Source organism: Arvicola amphibius, chromosome 17 (genome assembly GCF_903992535.2).
Source record: "Arvicola amphibius chromosome 17, mArvAmp1.2, whole genome shotgun sequence".
Taxonomy (NCBI): Eukaryota; Metazoa; Chordata; class Mammalia; order Rodentia; family Cricetidae; genus Arvicola; species Arvicola amphibius.
This window is the reverse complement of record NC_052063.2, coordinates 25,263,296-25,271,929: the sequence shown is the minus strand read 5'-3', so window position 1 is coordinate 25,271,929 and position 8,634 is coordinate 25,263,296. Positions and strand designations below refer to the sequence as shown.

Below are 8,634 nucleotides of genomic sequence, written 5' to 3'. Positions count from 1 at the left end.
CAGTGAGGAAGGAGAGGAAGAGGAAGAGGAAGAGGAAGAGGAAGATGAAGGCTAGAGAGAGGATGACCTAACAGAAGCCAAAGCCCAATAGAAAAAAAAACCAAAGCATTGAAAATAGAATGCTGAACTTTAAGAAGAAAATATACAAACCTCAACTGTAATATTTTTCCATTTTTTCTACACTTATTTAACAAATTTAAGTTGGAAAGCACAAACAGTGTGAATTGAAAGCTTGCGCTGCACAGAAAATATTAAGCTCATCAAGCTGTCTTAAGTCAACAGCAAAAGATTGACTTAAAAGTTCTTTGTGGTATCTGATAGAAAGAGGGAATATTTATATTTCCATCTCTCTGTGTAGCCTTTTTATATGTGTTAACAAGTATCTGAAGTATTAAGTTAATGAAATCATCCATGTAAATAAGATGCTTAGAGCTACTCCAAGTTTAGAATAGTCATTTGATAAATATTAGCTTGTTCTTACTATTATTATTATTATTATTTTAATTAACAGTAGTAGTGTATGTGATATTTCCATGTGATATCAAAACATAAAATGTTGTTTATGTATGTTTGTGAAACAGTTTCCTTGACACAGTTAGAAGATAAATGTATAATTCCTACTTCGTGGTCAGTAATTCATCAAAGACTTTTTGCAATTTTTGTCTTATAGGTCCAATAAATCCAAAAACAATTCATTGTATATAAGCAATATGGCTGCTTTTAAGTTTATTTGATAAAATGCACGTCAAGTAATTATTTACAGTTAGAATGTTTAGATTCCCTACCCGCGCCGCCCCACCCTAGCTGCGGATGCTGCCCACCCCGCCCCCGCAGCCCTAGGAGTTGAGTGGAGTTGGCCCACTGGGCCGGAACAGCAAGCAGCGAGCAGAGATAGGAGCCCCCGCAGTGTGGACACACTTTTGGCCGGCTGGGCCCGGGAGGGACCACGCCACCAGCATTTGAGCTAGGATGTCGCGACATGAAGGTTATCAGCTGTGATTCATGTTTAAAAGGAAACTTTCGAGGTCGCAGATACAAGGGTTTAATTTGCTACGATACGATCTTTGTGCATCTTGTTATGAAAGCGGGGCAACAGCAACAAGGCACACAACTGACCACCCGATGCAGTGCCTATTATTAACAAGGGTAGATTTTGATTTGTACTATGGTGGGGAAGCTTTCTCTGTAGAGCAGCCACAATCTTTTACTTGTCCCTATTGTGGAAAAAATGGGCTATACGGAAACATCTCTTCAAGAACTTGTGACTTCTGAACATACAGAAACATCAACAGAAGTGATTTGTCCCATATGTGCGGCGTTACCTGGAGGCGATCCTAATCATGTCACAGGTGACTTCGCAGCTCTTCTGACACTTGAACACAGAGCCCCTAGAGGTTTAGATCAATTGAGTGGTATTTCACCCTGGCTGGGGGCTGGGAGGCCCTCACCCTCGTAGATCAAACACGCACTTTACCGCTCCACGGACAGGCTCTCCTCTTCGCCGATTTCCTACTCTCCAAGCAGTAAGGAAGCCATGGATCCTAGAGCTGAGCAGTTATCTCAGTTCTCAGGAGTGAGATGTTTTGAAGGAGGACAGCTTAACTCTTCAGGGCCCTTCCGCTTCTTATTTGCAACAATTGCAGATGCAGCTGCGACTTGGGCAGCAGCATGCGCAGGCAGCAGGGCAACAACGGGGAGACAGCTTGCAATGCCGGTGTACTAACACAAGCTCCGTCAGCACTACAATCACACAGTCCACGGCCACAGCCAACACGGCCAGCATGGAGAACAGCCAGCAGGCTCTCCAGAACTCCCAGTTCCTCTTAACAAGGTCAAATGATCCCCAAATGTTTGAAGCAGAGCCAGTTCATGGAAAGCGAGCACGCAGACCGCAGCCTGTTTGTCCAGGAGTTCCTTCTATCCACATTAGTGCGTGAAAAGATCTCGTCATCAAATGAGGACAAACCAGGGGGAGAGATGGCAGATTCTGGTGCTATGGGCTGTGTAGATATCTTGCCTTTAGATGTTGCTTTAGAAAACCTAAATTTAAAAGAGAGTAATAAAGGAAATGAGCCTCCACCACCTCCTCTTTGCTGACCTCCCCACTCGCAGACAACGTCCTCTGTGCTACATTTGCCAATGAAAGTGGACAACAGCGATCCTGGGTTTGTTTGGTGATTGTAATTTCAGGTCTGTCACTCTTGTTACATTGTGGGCATTCAAAAGGAAGAGAGAAAAGATATATGGTAATCATTTCCACTTCACTAATTTTTACTTCTAGCAGGGAAATGCAGGTAGCAGCGCGGGGTGATCTCTGCTTCCTGTACCTTGGCATGCAGAAGGCTCTCCTAATACCCCACATTCAAACCAAAGAGGAAATTGAAATCTCTAATGAAGCTGCTGTGTGTATTTATGAATATTAATGAATAAAAACTGCTTGGATGGTTTACAAAAAAATGTTTAGTAGAAGTTTACAGTTAAAGGAAAAATAAGTTTACAACATGAATGGAAATACTAATATTAACTCAATAAAATTTTAGCCTGGCAAAATAGACAAAATAGCATCTTGTCTTATAAACCCTAGGCATTTCTAGTTATGACTAGCATTATATTAAAAGCTTTTTCTAAACTCAAGCAAAAGATAATTACATAAAACAACAACAAATAAGACAAAGAACCACGACCCTAGACTACCCTCTTTGACCTAAGTTTCTAGGGCTTTGCTATTTGTTTCATTTCCCTGGTTTTCTGAGGGAGAGGGATCTAAATTTTAGAAATTGATGTGTTTTTCCCATGGTAGAGCCACCTGCTTCTTCTATCCCGCGTCCTGGGGGAAAGGGTCCAGTAGAGAAATGGAGACGCACTCTGTGGTGACTACTGACTGTTATTATTGTGCGCTTGTATTCAAGGGTCGGGTAGAGAATGGAGATACACTCTGTAGTGAGTGTACGGGTTGGTATTAATGTTCGCTTGTATTCTGCTCCATGGCATCCCCAAAGCACCTCCGTGCAATGAATGCTCAGAGCCACCCTGTGAAGCTATTATTGTTTCCAGGTTTAAGATGAGACATGTGACTTTGATATGTGAAATGGTTTAGCTAAACCAGAATTGGCAGCAACTTAAATCTCTGAACATTTTGATGCATTTATAATTGTAAATTCTTTCTGACACCACGTTCAGTTCCCACATTTGGCCTGCTGGGTTTAGATCAGATTTACATGGCAGTGTCCTGTAGCCTTCAGCATACGGCTGTTCACACCCAGTAGTGAAGCATGTGGCAGCACCCCTCACATCACCACATTGGGTAAGGGTGTCCCGTGTCCCCGAATTTTCTTTCCCCCAGTTTTTTTCAAGCCCTCATATCTCATGTTCTGGGACCCTTAGCTTCTAATTTTCCTTTTTAGTAAAAAGCAAACTTCAGGTTAATCTCTTCTGTGAGCCTAGGAGATTCACACAGAACCCAGAGGTGTCTGGGTGAATTAACCTCTCTTCTGTTTTCATGGTATTGAGTTCAGGAATGCAGTTTCAGGAATGCAGTTTCAACAAGGTATTCTTTTTTTTTAATACAGTGTTCTGTCTGTATGTATGTATGCTTGCTGGCCAGAAGAGGGCACCAGATCTCATTAAAGATGGCTGTGACCCACCATGTGGTTGCTGGGAATTGAACTCAGGGCCTCTGGAAGAGCAGTCAGTGCTCCTAACCTCTGAGCCATCTCTCCAGCCCCCTCATCAAGGCATTCTTGCCTACCATAAAAATTTGTCCTTAAAGTACTTAAAGATGTCTTAAAGTACTTAAAAATGTCCTGAGATGCCACCGGCCCCTGTAGAGTTATCTCAACCAAGTGTTTGCCGAAGGAATGGTCACGTGTGTCTAGGCTGAGAGAAAGAAAGATAAGCTTCCGTAGTGGCCTTTTTCCTGTGGATGGGGAAACTCCCTGTTCTCCAGGAGGTAACCCTTCACCTGTAAGTATGCTCTGTAAGTAAGCCCTATAAATTCCTTAGTTCCCCCAGGGTAAATTTTGGTGGAATCTTACCTTGATTTGTCCTTGGAACCTTAAGAGGAGGGGTAGGCCTTGCCTAAGTCTCCCCACGGAAAGTAATTTTAGCAATGCTTAGGGAGCAGGATCAGACAATGCTTGCCTAGACGTCAGGATAGGACAAAACTCAAGAGCGAGTTTAGTAAGAGCAATATGGTGTCGCCCTTCATACAGGGAATGAGATCAGAAGTGAAATGAAGTTGATTGGGGGACAATTGCAGGGGAAATTCTGACATGGTCGTTTGTCCCTATAGGAATAGCGAGGACAGTGGTTGGGACATGAACAGGGCAGGGAGTAGTGAAAAAAAAGTCACTACAATCGGGCCATCTGGGCAGCGGCCTTCTGTAGGGGAAATCTTAGGTACGGAGTGGTATGCCTGATTGACGGATGAGGTCTGCCTTGGGTGTATGGGGATGCTCCGAGTACAACCGAAGGTCTGAGACAGACATTGCAAGGCCTGAGAGAATCGCATCAGGGGCAAAACTATCAGCAAGCAACTGCAGAGGCAGCCTGGGGGGCACTTTCTCAAATAAGGTCAGTGCAGGTGTCAGGAAGGAACTGGAGCCAGAAACGGATATACGGTCGGAGTCTCGACTCCTGGCCTCTGACTTTGCAGGTAAATTGGATGAGAGCAGAGGAAAAACGGAGGTATTTGCCTGCTGCCTCTTACAGCTGGGGGCCAATAGGGGAAGACGGCCCAAATTATAGAACCCCTCTTGAGACAGCAAAACTGGTGGGCGGAGCCAGGTAGCTGAGGAAGGGAATTACCTAGGAGTAACCAAAGGCTCTCCTCCTCCGTCCTACCTACCTTCCGTTTGGAGAAAGAGAAAGCATAGGGTCTAGTATACTGACAAAGGTCTAGCAGTGATCTGGAGCCAGAGACTATGGTAATCAGAACATCCAATGCCAGGACCTGCCGGCTCTGGGGAAGACTTCCAAACAAGCAGTGGAGGAGCCCCTCGCCCCCGCCGCCGTGTGAGGCTGTGGGGCATGTGGGCAGACAGGGTCAGTTTGAAAGCTGAGAAATATAACCCAACCCTTCCTTCCTGAGGAAAAGGCTTCACAATCTAAGGCTATCCCTCATACAAGGCTCATACAAGCCTTTGGGACAAGCGCTTATCTCAGCTGAGGTCCTCATGAATATCAGGGGCAGGAAACAATAGAGAAAGGGCAGGCGCTACTAAAAGAACTAAGTATTGGGAGAGAAAAAAAAAGAACTAAGTATTGGGAAGTGGTGTTTGATGGCCAGGTCACAAGCCTGGTCAAGACTGTATTTATGGGAGACTAAGAAAGAAATTAAACCAAGGCCGTGGGACCGGTGTAGGACATGGGTTGCAGTCGAGCTACCGGGACCTGCGTGAAGTGGGCCAATCTAACCATTTCGGATCCGCATGTAAAAATAGAAAATGTTCACGAGGTGCTAAGGCAATAGGAGCAAGTTGAGAGGGGAGGAAGCCAGGCAAAGTGCGCCTTCACATTTTCCGAATAACAGACGAGCCTGGACTTGCACCTAGCCAGAACCCTTAGCCACAAAAACTGGTGGGTAAGGGAACACCGTGTTGGGCAGCTTATGGAGGGCTCTAAGGCCAGACCAGCGATTCATTCCAAGATTAAGGGGACAGGTGATCAAAAAGTGCAGGTAGTTCCTACTGTACGCACCCTGTTGTCGGAGGTTTCTGTCCCACCCAGTATTGCAGAACTTCAGGCCCAAATAAACACACAGAGGCCTATATTAACTATAAAACTGGTTGGCCTAGTAGCTCACCTTCTTATTAACTAATTCTTACATCCTACATCTTAACCCATTATTCTTGTCTGTGTTAGCCTCGTGGCTTCATACCTTTCATTGGCGAGGCATTCTCATCCTGCTTCCTCTCTGTCTGGGTGACAACTGCAGACTGAGCTTTCCTCTTCCCAGAATTCTCCTGCTCTCATCGCCCTGCCTCTACTTCCTGCCTGGTTGCCCCACTTATACTTTCTGCCTGGCTATTGGCCAATCGGTGTTTTATTAAAAATAATACAAGTGACAGGCTAAAAGAGCATTGTCCCACGGCCGGTCTCTCAGGATGAGACCCTTTCTGGCTACTCCCCTGAAGTAATGGCCAAGGTCGCCAGTAGTTTTGAACAACTGTAATAGGCTGACATTCCCAGGGACCAATGGATGTTAAATCGCCTCACCAAGGATTAGCTCCACCCTCTAACTCTTCACTTTGAGGTGGCTTAGGACTTTCCATCATTGTTCTGCCCTGCCTCTGTATAAAGGTCATCTTACATGTGACTGGCATAAATACAAAACTTGGGAGTGTTTTCTGAGTTGGAGACTCAGTTAAGAGACAGACAGGCAAGTGAAGTGGAAGAACCAAGCATGGGGACTTAGTTCACAATGAGCACAAATGGCCAGGCCAGGTGCTGCTATGAATTCTCTGCGTGGTTGGGAAGGATGCAAGTGATAACCATCAAGGTAATTGGGGGAAGTTCGCAGTAGCCTGTGCCTGCAGATGTTAACGGGTATGTAAAAGGTAAACGCATGCTCCTCGAAGCCAAGAAGAGATTAGTTAGCATGCCAGCTAGTTTTTATGTCAGCATGACACAAGCTAGAGTCATCTGAGAAGAGAGAACCTCAATTGAGAATATATGTCTCTAAGATTCGACTGTAGGACATTTTCTTAATTACTGATGGATGTGGGAGGGCCCAGTCCAGCCTTCGCCAGTGGTATCGGGTTCTATAATGAAGCAACAAGCTGAGCAAATCCTTGAGGGGCGGAGTTTGTAAGTAGCTCCTGCCTCTGGGTTCCTGATCTGCCTGAGTTCCTGCTCCGATTTCTTTCAGCGATGACCTGCGATATGGAAGTGGAAGCAAAACAAACCCTGTCCTCCACAAGTCACATTGGTTGTGGGGCTTTATCACTGCAGTAGTCACAGAAGTTAAGACCGTTGGGAATCTCGGTGTACTTAGGAGTAAGTTACTTTCCTCGGCATCGTTGACCACAGAGGCCTTAGCAGACGCTGAAACAGTAAAGCCTTTGCCACAGCTGTCATGGTAAGACTCCGTTGTTAAAGAGATTGCGTGCTTTGGCTGTCGGACTTGGAGAAACGAAGCTAGGACTAGGATCGAAATGCCTCCCTCCTAGCTAGCTCCTGTGATGCCAGAAGTTGCTAAGGACTCTGGGAGAATCAAGGTTAGAGGTCCTGTCCGACTTGGGTCCTGGATACTTCACAACGGAAGTGCCAGGCAACGCCTGTCAAATAGCACCATGGTGGCCAGAGTGTTTCTGAGTAGACCTAGATTTCTGGTTGGGCTTAAGGACAGCGCCACAGGGGGGAAAGTCACATCTGGTACCCGGTTACAGGGAGACAAGAGGCAAAAGTCTGTGACCAGGGAAGTCAGTTTTCCGTGGAGAAGCATACATGCCATCTAAAGTGCTTCTCCACATTTGTTCACAATCGTTGTTTGTTACTGCAGTCTACATATTTGGAAAATTTTCTGTTCCTATTTTTCATCCTTTTCCTTGTGTTTTGTAGGAAGAGAGATACCACCCCTCCCCTAACTTGCTAACAGCTGTGAGGTGCAGGTGACATGAAAGGGGACAAGGGTGTGTTCCCTCATTTGATTTAGAGAACAAACATCTCTGTCACCGCCCTCTGGAAACCTTGTGGAAGAGGAGGGCAGAGGGAACGTAAGAGCAGGGGGAAATGGTGGGGATGCTGGATGCTGTGCAGGACTACCCGCAAACCAAACAGCCGCCATTTTGAGGTGTTCAGCTGCGCCTGCTTGCAAACAATCATCCCAGCTGGACTTGTTGACTTGTTACATGGCCTCCTAGAGGATGAGGAGGGTCAGGAGAATCACCTGTGTACCCCATCCTCTCCCTACCACCTGCTCTATGTTTCTTTGCCCTAACTGTACACGTGCCCTGGAAAGGGGCTAGAGTATATATAGCAGGACGGAGAAGAGATTAGCGTAGGGAGGGATCCATCAGTACTCATCTCTACTTGACAGAGTTCTGGTGTGGCTTTGGAGGAGAGCTCCCACCCTCTAGCAAGTAACCCCTCACCTATGCACAATAAGGAAGTCCAATAAACTTATCAGATCCCCAGGGTGAACCTTGGTGGAATCATGCTTTGGATTGTCCTTGAGACCTTAGGTGGAGGGTTATGTCCCCCCACACCATCTGCTAAATTAACATATTACAAACATTTTGCTTAATTACTAAGATATTCGTACGTCCAGTACAGAGGTTGATAATAAATGCCTAGTAAGGGGAATAGAGAGAGCCCAGCATGATTCGGCCCTGAGTGTTCAGCATCTCATCTCTCCACAGTCACGGAGTCTAAGAAGTATGCAGGGGTGTCAACACAGATATAGCTGCTACGGGGAATTTCGGCTCACTTTGACGAGGAAGGGAAAACGCTGTGACTCAGCTTCTCTGATGTCTCTGAGCGGGTGGGGGTTTAAGTGTTTCTCAGCTCCCCTTTGCCCTTAGATAGGACAGGGCAGAAAAAGAAGCCTCAGATTGGGACTTCTTCCTCACTCACTTCTGCTAGGTTCTGAGCAGACCCAGGAGTTGAGATTCCAGGAAACGGCCTCTGCTGAGA

General features: G+C 45.9%; 1 pseudogene; it reads left to right on the top strand.

Annotated features, from left to right (window-relative positions):
• Positions 1 to 969: 969 nt before the first annotated feature.
• On the top strand, positions 970 to 2,097 carry LOC119803619 (annotated as a pseudogene).
• The last annotated feature ends 6,537 nt before the right edge of the window (positions 2,098 to 8,634 follow it).